Here is a 470-nt window from a genome sequence, read left to right on the forward strand (position 1 = left end):
ACTTTGTCCCACCTGTGGTTGGGACAAAGTACTTGAGGACAGGTGGGATGAAGTACTAATGAATAGGTGGGACAAAGTACTTGTGGGCTAGCATGCCAAAGTACTACTGGACTGGCTGGACAAAGTACTTGTAGTATTTGTGATGAGACGTCTCTCGTGTCCTCCTGTATTTGTCTCGTGTCCTCCTGTATTTGTCTCTCGTGTCCTCCTGTATTTGTCTCATGTCCTCCTGTATTTGTCTCTCGTGTCCTCCTGTATTTGTCTCGTGTCCTCCTGTATTTGTCTCTCGTGTCCTCCTGTATTTGTCTCGTGTCCTCCTGTATTTGTCTCGTGTCCTCCTGTATTTGTCTCTCGTGTCCTCCTGTATTTGTCTCGTGTCCTCCTGTATTTGTCTCTCATGTCCTCCTGTATTTGTCTCGTGTCCTCCTGTATTTGTCTCTCGTGTGTCCTCCTGTATTTGTCTCTCGTGT

Source organism: Austrofundulus limnaeus, unplaced genomic scaffold (genome assembly GCF_001266775.1).
Source record: "Austrofundulus limnaeus strain Quisiro unplaced genomic scaffold, Austrofundulus_limnaeus-1.0 Scaffold235, whole genome shotgun sequence".
In the NCBI taxonomy this organism is placed as follows: Eukaryota; Metazoa; Chordata; class Actinopteri; order Cyprinodontiformes; family Rivulidae; genus Austrofundulus; species Austrofundulus limnaeus.